The 16,649-nt window shown below is 37.9% G+C and overlaps 1 pseudogene; it reads left to right on the top strand.

The window, feature by feature from the left end:
* The first annotated feature begins 16,136 nt into the window (after window positions 1-16,136).
* Window positions 16,137-16,257, top strand: LOC129897974 (5S ribosomal RNA; annotated as a pseudogene).
* The last annotated feature ends 392 nt before the right edge of the window (window positions 16,258-16,649 follow it).

Below are 16,649 nucleotides of genomic sequence, written 5' to 3'. Positions count from 1 at the left end.
CAAGAAACACATTAGAAAACTCATTAACTATAGGGACCAATTCAAGAGTAGGTGTTTTAGAATCAATATCCCTAACTCGGACGATGATAAATTCACCCTTTGGAAAGCATTTTCTGGGCCTTAAGACATAAGATAAATTTAACCTTAACCATCAAATCATTACCCTTCCATTCAAGAATAGGCTCATTAGGAAAATGAAACTTAACCACACGGGTCCTACAACATATAGATGCATAAGTGGTATGTAACTAATCCATATTAAGAATGATATCAAAATTGGTCATATCAAGTTCAATAAGATCACATGGAATAACTTTGTGCAATACCAACACAGGATAATTTCTATAAGCTCTCTTGGCTAATACCGAATCACCAACGAGAGTATAAATTGAAAAAGGTTCTAATAAAACTTTGGGGCACACATCAAATCTCATAGCAAGGTAAGGAGTAACAAAAGAAAAGTTGGCACCCGGATCAAGCAATGCATAAACATCAAAGTTAAAGACCCGTAATATACTCGTGACCACATCGGGAGTCTTATCCATATCTTGCCTAGCATGGAGAAAATAGAATCAGTTGTTGCGTTGACCACCCTTAGGTTGAGCTTAGGCGCCTTATTGCACTTGGTCTCTTTGAGGACGACCTTCTCTGCCTTTGTTTGAAACATAAGGGCACTTGAAATGCTTATGGCCCATCTTGCCACATCCAATACAAGCAACCATTCCTATCAAGCATTTTCCTGCATGATTCTTTCCATACCTTGCACATTTAAGAAAAGAAGGGATACTAGCATTCACACATCCTCCTCCTTGAGCTTTAGGGTATGACACCCTATCCTTAGTATACTTCTTCCCCAAACATTGACTTGATGAGAGCAGACACTACTACCATCGGTCCTAGCATTGGAGAACCCACCTTTATATTGAGCCCTCTTAGAATCCCTCATCCTCATCTCCTTGATCTTTTCTCCTTCAATTTTTTCGATAAAAGTCATGAGCTGAAATATGTCCATCTCCTTAACAAGCATAGCAATACAACATTCCTTAACAACCAAGTCAGACACCCCTAATATGAATTGGCTTATTTAGGCACGTGTGTCAGCAACCAATGAAGGAGCATACTTGGATAGCTTAGTAAACTTGAGGGTGTATTGCCTCATTCCCGTAGTGCCTTGTTGAAGATTTATGAACTCCAACACTTTTTCCTCACTTAGCTTAAGAGGGAAAAATTGATCAAGGAAAGAAAGTTTGAAAGCTTCCCATTCAATAGGACCTTAATCCACCCTCTCTAACTTCAATTGAGTGTACCAAACTTAAGAAATACCCTTAAATTAGTAAGCTGCCAACTCCGCTTTCTCTTCCAAAGTTGCCCCCATGATACTCACTATCTTGTAGACCTCATCTATGAATTATTAAGGATCCTCATCAACCTTTGAGCCATGAAACTCTGGAGGGTTTATTCGTGCAAAGTCCCTTACTCTTGAGGCCAAAGTATGAACATTAGGAGGAGCCACAACTCCTTGGTTGGCCACCACTTAGGCTAGCATAGTAATGGCGGTTCAGAACTCCGCATTAGTCACTTGGTCCAGTAGAGGACCATTTTCTTGGGGAGTGGGGAAGCTTGGGCTTTATTGACATTATTTTCCCTTGGTAATAGTGGTCTTCTTAGAGCCATTTTCTAAAAATCATAAAGAACAATTGTTAGGGAAAGGAATTCTTAGAATACACTTTTGTTTCATTTGACTTTTCATCTTATGGGGTCTTACGATTGCAGAGTCGACCACCACGGTCCATTAAAGGATACACACCCATAGTGGTAAGGCGTGGTCCCTACCTTAGGGATATTTTTCTAAGGTCTCCGGGGAGGGGTCACCGTAGAGGGTATCATAGCCCATTGTGTTCATCATAGGCTGTGATCATTTATCGTTGTCCCTTCCTCTAAGAATAAGTTTCAAAACTACCACCATGGTGGACCATCACAAGGTGTGGTGAATAAAGATAGCCCGTGATGGCCTTTCTTGTCCTCATCTTGTGCTAAAAATTATAGGTTTCTGTAATTTTATCCTTTGATCCTCGTTTTCTGACTTTCCAAATCCCGGGGTCTTACATCTATTGAATGATGTTTTGATGATCTAAGGCAATGTAAATGATTATATTCTTATGCTGTATGAACTATTCTGTGGGATTTGACTCAATATCAATTAAGGCTTGAGGTGGGGTTCGGTAAGAGAATCCTAGTAGCAATCTCTAGTTTCTTGAATAATGTGCCAATATATGAGCCCTTGTAGGCTAGGCTAGTGGATCCAAAAATAGCCCAAAATGTTAAAGTAATGAATGAAGTTTGATGGAGTTATAACCGATAAGTAGTCTCCCTATGCCAACATCTGAGGTTATGTTGGATTCCATATAATAGCTCGGATGGTCTTAATGTCGGTTATAACAATCTCTCCAAAAAATGAATGTTTTAAATGTTATTTGATAACGCTCCATTATACCTCTCAAAATAGATATAGACGATTATTAGTAGTATATTTTACCCAACTAAAATTCGGGGTCAAATCCACAAGGAATAAGTTGAAACAATTCTAGTAGAATTTACTCATTCAATTGTAGTCACTACTTCCCAAAAATAAAGATGCATAAAGTAAAAGTAGGGGGTTTGGTTGTGTTCTAGAAACAAAATAATAATGCGGTGACAAATAAACAAGATTGAAGTTGTAAGCTATATAAAGACTAGACTAAGATTGTGTTCCGCATGACTTGTAAGTTAATAGGCTAATCGTATTCATGATATCATTCAATGTATTGCATGCAAAATCTAGCGAGTTGGGTAACATCTAATTCACCTCCTGGTTCTTCTTAGATGCACCTTATTCATATCCTCTCGGTATGAAAATGTATACTTTACTAACCCTCTCCCTAGATCCCACAGTATCGTCTTCTCCCGATCTCATGTAACTTAGATGGAGTTTATCCCTTCTTTCGAAGCTAGACTCTCCGAATTTCTATTGTGAAGTCTTTTCCTAATCACTACCTCCCTCTTGGGCAAGCAATGAATACAGGCAAGTTCTTAATGTGTGAACTCACTAAGAAATACCTTTGAATCAAGAAATCACAATACATGCAACAACAAATCACAAATATTAATTCTACTTTTGCCTATTCTAGTTACGTTGTCACGGTTCCCACAACCCTAATTGTGGGGTTTAGACTTTCATAATTGCGATGAATAAATCAATAAAAATTGAATGAAACATGTATTAGAAGACTTAAAAATAACAATGAATCAAACTCACAATTGAAAAATGAAACATAGATTCAAACCACCAACACTAGAACTCGAAGAAGTCAAGTTTGGGTTCTTATCCCAAATCTGTCCAGTCGTGGTTGAACAAGGAATCAAAGCTCAAAAATAGAGTTTAAGTCATGTTTTCAGCCTATAAACAATAACCAAAAACGTTAAACAATGTCTAAAAGCACCCCCTCAATACATAACACAAGAGGGTATTTATAGAAACCTAAACCTAATCCTAAATGAACTAGGAAACCGACTTAGTTTTGGACTAAAATGGCACTGGACGGGAGACACCATGGCTAGTGGTGGGAACCATGGATCGTGGTGGCCTTACTTGGTCATTTACTTGGGCTTTTGTGGTTGGAAATCCCACCTCAGCTAGTGGTGAGGACCACGGCTCGTGGTGATGCCCTTGGTGGTTGACTTGGCCATGTTGCTTCTTTCCATGGCTCCTGGTGGTTGCCTTATCCATGTCGCTTCTTGCCTTAGAATTTTGATGTATGGCCATACCACTATGGTGCCCACCACGTCCAGTGGTGAGGAACACAGCTCATGGTGAGGCTTTCCTTGTGTGATCCCTAGAACATTCCTAGGAAGTCATCTTCAAGACTTGGGGGTGCTTTTCATGGCCATTACTACCTACCATGGCCTATTTTAGCTGTCTTAGTGGGAATACTAGGTCACAACATATTGATTTAATCTCCCAAGTCCTTATATTCCCGGTGAAGTTCATTCTTTAAGTTCTCCTTTCAAGTTGTCACGAAACCTTGCCAAACTCAAGTCAACCTAGAGCTTCTTGCATATTTTTCTTTCCTTTTGACTTCACCTCAACACCAAGCTACCACCATCCTTTAAGGTCAATCAAATTTCCACATAAACTATTCCAAATGTCATCAACCCAAGCGTACTTCAATTTCCCTAAAACCTAACTAAATACACATATCAAACTAACAAAATGCGCTTGAGAACTAAAATAACTCCTTGTTTTAAGCGTCATAAATATTGTATTTTGGCGATAGATCATTATTCATATTGATTGCTTATACATGCATCTACTTATGCACTTTACCTTATAATGCTTTAACATTATTATCTAATTGGATGCCTATATACTTAGTACATTAAAAGTACTAACGCATACTCTTTTACCTATAGGATATCACCACGTGGCTAGTTGGAGTTATTGAAGGCTACTATTTTGGTGAGTTCCTATGTTTTAGAACAATATTCCTTTCATTTTCTACCTTATGTTATGTAAAGACTTTTGCATTTCTTTTATGGTACTTATTTCCATTTTGATTGAGGGTGGGCTAGGGACATATCTTAGTCCCCACCAAGACTAAAGGTAGAGGTACTATTAGACATATGTATGGTGAATCTTAGTTATTATGGTTCGTTTTATGATAAGCTCCCATAGTCCCTCTTTCTCCTTGCTTTCACTTGTATATTTATTGACATTACTTATGAAAGGCTAAATAAATTCTAAAAGGCTTGTTTGAGGTATCTTCAGGTTCCTCATTCACCGTGTCACGTCTATGACCTAGGATTAGGTTGCGGAAAACTTGGTATTAGAGCTCAAGGTTCTGAATGGTCTTTGGAGTCTAACATACTACATTGAATAGGTTCTTGTTCACAGTTGTGAAGCACACCACAACTATGGATAGGATACTATGAGACATTTAGAAAATATTTCCCCTTCTTTCATGATCCATGTCGTGCCCTAGAGTTGTCCTAAGACTCCCTCTAACTAATGAATTATTTTAATGTCTTCTAGATCATGCCTTCAAGAAGGATAATTCCACCTAAAGAAAGGGTTGGAGATAAGGACCAAGATCCTCCAGTTCTCAAGGCTCTGCATTATGAGGAATGACTGACACATGCGAAATTCCAAAATATCATCACTTTGTTAGCCCAAGCCGTAGACAACCAAACTAACCTAGGCATGATTCCTCCTCCTCCTCCTCAAGTTACTACTTTGGCTTCTAGGATTTAGGACTTCAAGAGAATGAATTCACCCAAGTTTGATATTTCCAAGGTAGATGAGGACCCTATGGAGTTCATTGAGGAAGTTAAGCGAATTGTGGATATCATGGAAGTGCCTCCATATAAAAAGGTCGAGTTATTGCCTACCAAATCAAGGGTGTAGAAAGGGTTATGTATAAGCAATCAGATTTTTTAGAGGGGTGAAGATTTGGAACCCATAAAGTGGGAAGAATTCAAGGGAGCCTTCCTAGATCGCTTCTTTTCTTTAGAGATAAGGAAGGCAAAGATTTAAGAGTTTATCAATTTTTTCCAGGGGTCATGAATGTGAGGGAATATGCTTTCATATTCACTAAGTTGTCTAACTATGCACCTTTTATGGTCTTTGACCCAAAAGAAAGGACGAGCAAGTTTATCTCCAGCATTTTTAGTTTTGTGTCCAAGGAATGCAAGACGACCATGTTTGTCAAAGAGATGGACATCTACTGACTCATGAAATATGTAGAACAAACTGAGGATAAGAAGTTGAGGGAGAGGTCAAGAGGGTTTAAAAAGGCTAGAGTTGATGGTGGAGGGATCAATCATCAAAGGTCTGGTTATAGTGGTAGTGGAAAGGGCCAAGGTGGGCAACGATTTGTGGGGCAAGGTTCCACCAATAATCCACCTCTAAGGTTCAACAAGTAAAATGGTACTAATCCAATGGTTAAAAGGGAGAATGTTGATGCTCAAGGTTTCTCCATTTGCAAGAAGTATGGGAAGACTCACAAAAAAAAATACTTAGTTGGCTCCAATTCATGCTTCAAGTGTGGTAAACAGGATCACCAAGCTAGAGATTATAGAGGTGGTGGTGGTAGGTCTCAAGGAAAAATTACTCATGGTAAAAAATCTCAAGGTAGTGGCTGGCGCACCAGTCGATTCTATTTCTTGCAGAGAGATAAGAGGTTGTGGAAGCACCCAATGTTATTACCAATATGTTAAAAGTCTTTGCTCTTAATGTGTATGCATTATTAGATCCGGGTGCCAATTTGTCATTAGTTACTCCATTTCTTGACAATAGGTTTGATGTGTTACTCAAAATGCTATTACAACCCTATTTACTATCTATCACCGTTGGTGAGTCGGTTGTTGCTAGAAAGGTCTATAAGGGTTATCGTGTGTCTATCTTGCATAAGATTGTTCCTTGTGATATCATTAAGATTTTTATGGTAGATTTTGATGTTATTATTGGGATGGATTGGTTGCATGTGTCTTATGCTTCTATAAACTATAGAACTCATAAAGACAAATTTCAATTCCGAAGTGAGCCTATTCTTGAATGGAAGGATCATGATTAAGTTGTTAAGGGTAGGTTCAATTCTTGTCTTAAAGCCTGAAAGTTGATTTCTAAGGATTGCATCTACCACATTGTGAGGGTTAGAGATGTCGACTCTGAAAGTCCTTCTCTTTAGTCGATTCACGTGGTTAATGAGTTTCCTGATGTCTTTCTCATTGATCTTCCAGGTGTCCATCCCAAATGGGAAGTTGATTTTAGTATCAATATTCCTATCAATACCCAACCTATCTCTGTTACTCCTTATCTAATGGGCCTAGTGGAATGAAAGGAGTTAAAGGAAAACTTAAAGGACTTGTTAGAAAAAGGATTCAAAAGGCCAAGTATTTCTCCATGGGGTGCTCCTATATTGTTTGTGAGGAAGAAGGATGGGTCACTTCAGATGTGCATAGACTACCGGCAATTGAACAAGGTGACCACTAAGAATAAATATTTGATTCCTAGGATAGATGACGTATTTGACAAATTACAAGGGTAAGTCATTTCTCAAAGATTGATCTATGATTAAGCTACCATCAACTAAGGGTGAGGGAGTGTAACATTTCCAAAACAACATTTCAAACACGGTATGGTAACTTTGATTTTTTGGTGATGTTGTTTGTATTGATGAATGCACCGGAGGTGTTTATGGATCTAATGAATAAGGTATTCAATCCCTACCTTGATATTTTTGTGGTGGTCTTCATTGACTACATCATGATTTACTCTCAGGGTGAGGAAGAGCATAAGTATCATTTAAGAGTTGTGCTTCAAATCTTAAGGGATAGGCAATTGTTTGACAAATTTAGTAACTGTGAAATTTGGTTAAAAGAGGTAGCATTTCTTGGTCACATAGTGTTTGATAATGGGATCAAGGTTGATCATAAGAAAATAGAGGCAGTAAAGAATTAGACTAGACCACTGTCTTCTTTGGATATTAGGAGATTTTTAGGTCTAGCCGGGTATTACAGAAGGTTCATCAAAGGGTTCTCTTCCATTTCATCTCCTATGATGAAATTACTCAAAAGAAGGCAAAGCTCCTATGGAAGGATGAGTGTGAGAAAAGTTTCCAAACTTTGAAATATTGACTTACCTCCTCTCCTATTATGACTCTACCTGAAGGCTTTGAAGGTTGGTGGTGTATTGTGATGCTTCAAGGGTTGGTTTGGGTTTTGTCTTGATTAAAAATGGCAAGGTTATAGCTTATGCTTCTAGGAAATTGATGGTACATAAGCGTAACTACCCTACCCATGATCATAAGTTAGCGACTATTGTTTTTTTCTAAAGATTTGAAGGCATTACCTTTATTGGGTACATGTGGATATGCTCACTAATCACAAGAGTCTCCAATATGTGTTCACTCAAAAGAACCTCAATCTAAGGTAGAGGAGGTGGCCAGAGCTTCTCAAGGACTACGTCGTGAGTGTGCATGATCATCCTGGTAAAGCCAATATAGTTGTCGATGCACTTAGTAGGGTATCTATGGAGAGTGTGGCCCATGTTCATAAATGGAAGAGGAAGTTGGTGAAAGATGTTCATGGTTGGCTAGATTAGGGGTGTAGTTAAGTGGTTTCGAAGATGGTGGTGTGTTTTTTCATAATGGGTCTAAATCATCTTTAATGGTGGATGTTAAGTCAAAACAAGACCTTGAACCAACATTTGTGGAGTTAAAGAAGTTGCTAAAAGAAAAAAAGTAGAAGTCTTTTCATAAGGGGGAGATGGGGTACTTCACTACCAAGGTCGGTTATGTGTTCCGGATGTGGATGGCCTAAGGAGTTTGACCTTGAAGGAGACTCACAATTCTTCATATTATGTTCACCTCGATTCTACTAAAATGTGTCGAGACTTTAAAAGAACTTTATTGGGGGATCACATGAAAAAGGACATAGTAAGGTTCGTGGCCAAATGTCTAAATTGCCAAAAGGTTAAGGCCGAACACCAAAGGTCGGGAGACCTAGCACAAGACATTGAAATTTCCACATGGAAGTGGGAAGATGTGATCATGGACTTCATAGTGGGTTTGACTCGTACTCAGAAACATTATGACTCAGTTTGGGTGATTGTTGATAGGATGACAAAGTAGGCTCACTTTCTATCAGTCAAGACATCTTATAGTGTCGAGAATTATGCTAAGTTGTATATTCGGGAATTGGTAAGGTTGAATTGTGTTCTTTTTTCAATTATTTCGGATCATGGTACCTAATTCACTTCTTATTTTTGGAAATTATTTCAAAGGGTTCTTGGCACAAAAGTGAAGCTATGTACCACATTCCATCCTCAAACCGAAGGAGAAGCCAAGAGGAAAATTCAAACAATAGAGGATATGTTAAGGGATTGCGTGTTTGAGTTCAAGGGAAGTTGGAATGACCATCTACCTCTTATTGAGTTTGCCTATAATAATAGATAAAACTCAAGTATTGAGATGGTTCCATTTGAAGCTTTATATGGGAGATGATGTAGGTCTCTAGTTGGTTGATTCGAAGTGGGTGAGATGACCTTGTTCGGTCCTAATTTGGTTCTTGATGTTTTGAAGAAGGTGAGAGTCATTAAAGAAAGGTTGAAAATAGATCAAAGTCACCAAAAGTCCTATTCTGATACAAGGAGAGGGGATCTTCAGATTAATGTGGATGATTGGGTATACTTAAAGGTTTCACCCATGAAGGGTGTAGTATGGTTTGGTAAGAAGGCGAAGTTGTGACCTAGGTATGTCAGGACGTATAAAATCTTGAGATGTGTTGGCAAGGTTGCTTATGAGTTGGAGTTGCCTTTGGAAATGGCTATGGTTCATCCGGTGTTCCATGTGTGTATGTTGAGGAAATATGTGGGTGATCCAAGTTCCACCGTGCCTTTGGAAGTAGTTAATGTTAAAGAAAAATTGACCTATGAAGAGGTCCGATGGAAATTTTAGATCGAAAAGTTAAGAGATTGAGGAACAAGGAAGTTGCATCCATCAAAGTCCTTTGAAGGAATAAATAAGTTGAAAGTTCTACATAGGAAAAGGAAGCTAATATGATGAAGCAATACCCTTATCTCTTTCATTCTACTCAAGCTTAAGGTACTAAGCTATTTACCCTCAAATTGTTAAGACTCATACATTTTAGATTTTCCTAAGTCTTCATATGCATGCATATTCATAAAGATGAATTTAAGGTCTTGTTTTATGTTAAGTAAGGCAGCTTCAAGGTTTATGCATGTTTATATGTCATTGCATTTCATGTTGGGTTGCTAGTCCTTGTTCCATGTCCTTTGTATGCTAGTGAAATCTCATTCGAGGATGAATTTTTCCAAGGCGGAGATATTGTAAGACCCCGTAAGTTGAAAAGTCAAAACAAAGGAACAAACCTTAGAAAATGAATTTCATCAGTCTCTATCACTCAGCCTAGAGCCGTACGTACTTCTACGAGTTATAGGACTAACTAGTAGAAGTGATGTTGAGGTGGAAAATTGAACTAAGTGAAGAGGGAAGTCTATGAGCCAAGGTTATGTGTCATAAGACTTTTGATGAGTCATAGACAAGACTCGTAATGAAGGTTCAGAGACTTAGTCCTAAAGGTCTCTCAGACCTTGCAGGACGAATCCCTTCTATGAATCGTCGAGATGAATCATTGGGGAAGTCCTCAGGGTCAGTTCTCAGGTTCTTTCTCAGACCCTGCAGGACGAGTCCTCTATAGGAATCGTAGAAGGTTCTACGAGTCATAGGGACCATTCATAAGGTTAGTCTGATAGGTTTCTAAAAAAGGGGCATTTTAGTCCTTTCCCATATTTTATCAATGAAGTGTGGTCATTTTGGTGACTGAATTTACCCTATCTAAGGACCTTAAGCTATCCCAAAACCCCTAATCTCACATTTAGTCCCAAATTCACCAAACCCTCCTCTCCCAAGCTCCTTCCAAAGTCTTCTTCATCTCAAGCAAAGTCTAGGATTCATGAAGATCTTCAAGTCTCCATTTTCAAGCTTTCATTAGGGCTTTATTCTACAAGGTATGTGGGTCTCAATCATGTACCTTTCCCCCCATGATTCCGAAATCATTTTTTCCATCTATTTCACTAAGTTAACATTATAGAAATTGCATGGACTCTTACCCTTACTCTCAAATGCTTATATTATGCTATGTTCATTATTATTGGATGATATTAGATAACTAATAAATATTAATTTTATGAAATTAGTACTCACAATGAATATCCTATACTAAGCATGTTAGGGTTTTGGAAAGCTATGGTGGGTTGATTGAATTATGAAGTAAAATAATTTGATTTTAAAGTAGTTATGCTTTGCTTAGCTAAATTGCAAGTATCAATGTTGTTTTACACAAAACCCACCTAAGATGTCTTATTTTCAATGAATTGTGACTTGAATGAAAAAGGTTTCGAATGAAGGTTTATGAATGGTACAAGCATGATTGCAAAGGTTCTTATATGAATGAATTACTAAAGAAATGATTATGAAATGATGGATTCTACTTTTCAAAGGCCAATTCTCACTTGTGTGAATGAAATAAGGGATTTAATGAGCTATTTTATCAAATGATGTTTTGATGATATCAATCTATGTAAATGATTATATTCTTATGCTATATGAACTATTTCGTAGAATTTGACTTAGTAACGAATGAGGCTTGAAGTGGGGTTCGGTAAGGGAATCCTAGTAGCAACCTCTAGTTTCTTGAACTATGTGTCAACATAGGAGCCCTTGTAGGCTAGACTAGTGGATCCACAAATAGCCCAAAATTTTAAAGAAATGAATGAAGTTTGATGGAGTTCCAACCGGCAAGTAGTCTCCCCATGCCAACGTAGCGAAATATGTTGGATTCCATGTAATACCTCGCATGGTCTTAAATGTTGGTTATAGTAATCTCTCCAAAAATGAAAGTTTCAAATGTTACTCATAAGCATTGATTATGCATGCATCTACTTATGCACTTTATCTTATAATGTTGTAATGTTTTCATCGAATTGCATGCCTACATAGTACATTCAAATTACTAACTCATACTCTTTTTCCAATATGATATCACCATCTAGGGATTGGCATTGCTCCACAGTCACCTCCACATGGCTAGTTGGATTCATTGAAGGATACTATTTTGGTGAGTTCCCATATTTTAGGAATAATATTCCTTTTCTTTTCTAACTTATGTTATTTAAAGTCTTTTAGATATCTTTCATGGTACTTATTTCCATTTCGATCGAGGGTGATCTAGGTACATGTCTTAGCCCCCGCTAAGTCTAAAGGTAGAAGTATTGTTGGACATATGTATAATGAACCTTGGTTATTATAGACCGTGTTATGATGATCCCCCATAGTCCCTCTTTCCCCGTGTTTCCTCTTGTTTTTTTATTGTCATAACCTATAAAAGTGTTACACCCCGTACTTTGGTACTTTGCAATGCTTCTTAAGCTTCTTAAGTTTCTGGGAAGGCTCTTAAGTTTCTTAGAACTCGTCATGCGAGTCGGATAATCTATAACGCTATCAAACAACTCTAAGGAGGGGAGAATGAGATACCCCAATAATAGGGAAGATTGGGAATAGTGTTATAAGAATCCGGAAGGAGTTGGAGGCAAATTAATGGGTCATAGGAATCGACTTACTCATGTACTCCACTGACTTAGATGTCTTTCATAACTAATCTACTTGAGTACATGTCGAGCTTATGTAGCAAGGGATACATAGACTCTTAAAGTGAGACGAGATTACGAACCCATGAAAGAGAAATAAGGAGACGTAGTACCTACTTAAAATAAGTAGGTGATGCACCTACTTGGATCAAGTAGGTGACACACCTACTTGAGGTGAGTCCCACGCTACCACGTGGCAGCTTTGGATTGGATGCATGAATGAGCTGGTATCCTAGGGGGGATTCCACGTGTCACACCTTAGGGGATGCCATATGTCACCTTCTAAGGAAGCTTATATATGTGTGTTTATGACTCTTATTCCATTCTTGATCCAAAATAAAGTCAAGAGAAAGAAAAAGAAACCCTAATAGACTAAGAGAGAGGTGCGACAACTTTTGCCAAGGAAAAGGTAAGCTCCGACTTTCGTTCCATGAATTAATTATATAGGATATACCAAGATGATATGAATATGTTAATAATGTAAATATATGGTTTGGATCAACACAAAATGGATAGCAAACAGCCACAACATTTCAGCCGCAATTAAGGAACTTCCGAGGCCAGTTTTGGCAAGCTTTTGCCAATTTCGGGTAAGGTAAGGTTTTTTCTTTCAATTTGGAACTTATAGTGTGGTTATGGAGTGTATTACACATCTTATATGGGGCTGGAAGTATAAAAATTGCACAAGGATGCTTGACGTTCGAAATAAACTAAACTAAGGTCATTATAGTTAAATCGAAGTCGAGTAGTGTATTGTGGTTGCTGTGCTGCGCTTGCAGGTGGTTTGATTGTGTGTTTCAGGGATGGAAAGTGTTCAAAAAGGGGTGTGATAATTTCCATTTGCATCCACACGACCCCCCATTACGTATGGTTAAAGGTTTTCTAAAATAGAGATTAAAAACCCTCTTTTGGTATGGTAGTTTTGAGCGGACTATTTGAGACTTGCTTTGGGTAATGTTGCAGTTGTATGGTCGGGTATTGGGTGATTTTTAGTGTAGGTAATATTGCTTCTAAGGTTATAATTTGTAAAGGTCAAGTTATAGGGGAGATGCTTCCCAAATTCAATTAACTTCTAACTAACTAATATATTAGTCGAGACTAGTCGAGAAAGGTGAATAAGGAATTGGTTCCTAGGGGTAATTGGTGGTAGAATTACAAGATAGAAAGTCAAAGGTCACTAACCATAGAATTAATTTAATGTTAAATACGTTAAAGAGACGACGAGGCGAACGTGTTAAGAGTAATCCGTAAGAGGTATGTAAAGCTAATGTTTCCTTCTTTTGGCATATTTTTGGCACAAGTATGTAAAGCTTATTCTTTCTCTTAGAATGATTTGGCATAAGTATGTAAAGCTAATATTTATTTTGGGCATGGTCTTTATGAAACAAATATATGAATTTTATATGGTTCCAAGGAAGTTCCTATTTCTAGAGCCACTAGGATGGCCAATTTCTTGATTTCCAAAAAGATATTTTACTATGCTTTGATCCGAGTATATAATCCCAGAATTTATATTTATGTGATCCATAGTGACTTTCAAAAGGTACTTGATATGACTCTTGTCTTGATTTTGAACGATAGCTCATTTTAATTATTCCATGGGACTTATGTTGATTACAATTCAAAGGAAACTTTTTGCTACGCTTCTAAATATTAAACGGTTGTTATTTTAATTATTCCACTGAGCCCCATAATATATTTTGAAATATGGAAATAATTTTAGAAAGACTATTTTGACATAGACCATCGTGACATCTGAAAGACACGCACTATGATTATCGCTCAATTTCTCTTTTATGACTTGTCATCGGAGTTATGCTCTAGAATCTCTGGAAATGTTTTGTATTTTATATTACATTTAGTTTCTCACTAATCCACTCGTGGATGCCTTAATGCTTCTTTCACTGAGCCCGGGCCAGGATTTGATATCATGCGCACTTTTCTGTATTGTTCGCCGTGCCTCGATGTGTGGGGGCAAGTACAACCTGTAAATGGGATTTGTGGAGTTATGATATGACATGTACACATATGATATGATATGATCTGATATGACCATCTGATATGATATGATCTATTACGGAGATATTCCCTACTCTAGAGTTATGATGTGTTATGGCGCCAGTGATGGGGCGGCGACCACGATTTGTTCACTGAGTCCTATAATGAGGCCGGATATGACATATGTTTTTCTGCATACATTATCTGTGGTTATGATAAGAATTATGATATTTCTAGATACTATGCTCATTTTTGCACATTCTGCTCTAGTAATGACTTTACTTATTTTAGTCTATGTTTTACATACTCAGTACATTTTCTATGCTGATCCCCTTTGTTAAGGGGGTTGTGTTTCATGTCTGTAGGTACAAAAGCTCGGTTTGCTGATCCGCTCGCTTAGGACATCCACCTATTGGTTGGCACTGCTCCTTTGTCTGTAGCCCTATTTGGGTATTAACTTTTCAGTTGTACATTTGTACATATTGTTTAAGGGTACGATGGTGCCCTGTCCTATCATATGATTATGCTATCATTTTGTAGAGATTTGTAGACTTATGCTGTGGGTTCTGTATAGGTGTTTTGGGCTTGTGTTCAGTGACGGCCTTAACAGCCTTCGTATGCTACATCTATTTTCGTGCGTTCTCTAGCGATCTCTTTTGATTTCCTCATTTATTTATTCTACTAACATACTCAGTGGGGCTACGGGTACATATGGGTGCCCAACTCAGGCACCAATCACAGCCTACAGAATTGGGTCGTGATAGAAGTGGTATCAGAGCAGTTCATCTTTGGAGTATTTACAGACCGTGTCTAGTAGAGTTTTGTTTATTGGTGTGTTGTGCACCATATCTATAAAAAGGAGGCTACAGGATATTTAGGATGTTACCTTTCTTTCATTTATAAGATCATGCGATAGAGCCGAGTCATAGGGAATGAAATTCCTTATACTAACTTGTAATTTCTGCAGAAGGACAACATCGATAGAAGAAAGTAACTGACATATTAAAATTTACAAAGCACGCAGGTAAGCAAAGGCACGAAAGATGTATGTTAGGTGAGGTATTGAAGTACGTTTGACATGTAAAGTTAAAAATGGAAAGGAAAAGTAGATAGGGAAGGGTAACAGGTGCACTTTGAGTTGGGCAGATGAGGTAAGTCCATCATTTTTTTACTGTTGTTGATATTGGGCGCTGTGTATGGCTGCAGTATGATATGATATGAATATATATATTGGCTCTGTAAGGCATTGTTGATATTTTCTGTGTGCAGGTGTTGAGATAGTAAGAAATACAGAGGAAACTCTGCCCAAATTTTCCTAGAAATAAAAGAAAAAAGAGATACAAGGTTGTAGGTCTTGCCCATAATAAGGATGACATTTGACTAAACTACGAGTATGGCTGACCTCGAGAAATGAGTTAATTGCTAAAGTGATGGTAAAATGACGTTGGAAAAGACTTGTGATCCTAAGAAGATGATTTAGAGATGACGCCTAGATCTGGATGGAACGACATATTAAGGCACCGACTAAGTTGATACACCGGGATAAATGGTGACGAGCTAATTACTGATTGGGATAAATGGAATTTGGCATTAAATGCACTTTTACATTAAGGATATTACTCGAGTACCGGTGTTCAGACTGGAGTTGGTACTGTATATTGAGGATTCTAAGTATCTCATGATTGTAATAAGGTTTCGTACATGGGTAACCTAAAGTATAGGTGATGTAAAGGAAGATATGGAAATAGCGCAGTATACTAAATAGGTTGGAAAGGACTCATATGCATTTGGAAAGTTAGAAATAAACAGACAATGACATGGATATACCCTAAAGGGGGAAAGTGGACAAGAGAAGTACAAGCATAAGAGAAAGTCAAATGACGCTATCATATGTAAATGAGAACTCTTAAACTTCAAACGAGATCCTATAAGGGATGGATGCAATCATACCAGTACTAACGCACCGGATCCCATCAGAACTCCAAAGTTAAGCGTGCTTGGGCGAGAGTAGTAGTAGGATGGGTGACCCCTGGGAAGCAAAAGAGGAAATGAAACACAAGTATCCGTACCTATTCCATATATCTATAAGTAATCCTAACCTTTGGAACTTTGATATTGATTGCTCATGATTGCTCGATGAAAGTATATGTTATGGCAATGGGATAGAGGAACTCTCCATATAGTTGGTATAAGATCCGAAGGAAGGTTTTGGTTCACATTCGAGTATGAATGTTCTAAAGGGGGGAAGGATGTTACACCCGTACTTTGGTACCTTGGAATGCTTCTTAAGTTTCTGGGAAGGCTCTTAAGTTTCTTAGAAGTCGTCATGTGAGTTGGATAATCTATAACACTATCAAACAACTCTAAGGAGGGGAGAATGAGATACCCAATAATAGGAAAGATTGGGAATAGGGTTATAAGAATCCAACAGGAGTTGGAGGCCAAGTAA

Source organism: Solanum dulcamara, chromosome 7, assembly GCF_947179165.1.
Source record: "Solanum dulcamara chromosome 7, daSolDulc1.2, whole genome shotgun sequence".
Taxonomy (NCBI): domain Eukaryota; kingdom Viridiplantae; phylum Streptophyta; class Magnoliopsida; order Solanales; family Solanaceae; genus Solanum; species Solanum dulcamara.
This window is presented reverse-complemented; position numbering and strand designations above follow the sequence as displayed.